Genomic DNA, 529 nt, shown 5'->3' with positions numbered 1-529 from the left:
AAAGAAAAGAGATACTAAGTTAATTACACGACGTTTCGAGGACATCTTGTCCTCATTATCAAGTGAAAGGAAAAATGAAAGAAGTGAATATACAATATGTTAATTTACATGAACAGTTTCGCCCTTACAAGATGTCTTCGAAACGTCGTGTAATTAACTTAGTATCTCTTTTCTTTTTGTTAAGTTCTACATCTAAATCGTTATTAATCAAAATTTTGTGTCTTTGAAGTAACCAAGACTTAATTCTGTATGAAGGTGATTCGAAATTTTAACGCACAACCAGTAAAAATACCCCATTATAAGCGTAAACAAGCACGGTGACCCCATTTTTTTTATTGCATTTTTTAATGTTCATATCATGAATGTTAATTATGCCAAGTTTCCAAAAAAGTTTGACAGTAGAACAATTTCAAGGGAATTACCTTAAGACAAGCTGGGTTTTGTCATGCTAGAGCGATTGATGTGATGTGTATAATTGATGCGGTATTGAATAAAATGACGCTAAAGTTATTAAAGAGATATTGTTATC

The sequence above is a fragment of the Montipora capricornis genome, chromosome 6, assembly GCF_036669925.1.
Source record: "Montipora capricornis isolate CH-2021 chromosome 6, ASM3666992v2, whole genome shotgun sequence".
In the NCBI taxonomy this organism is placed as follows: Eukaryota; Metazoa; Cnidaria; class Anthozoa; order Scleractinia; family Acroporidae; genus Montipora; species Montipora capricornis.
Note: the sequence above shows the minus strand (reverse complement) of the source record.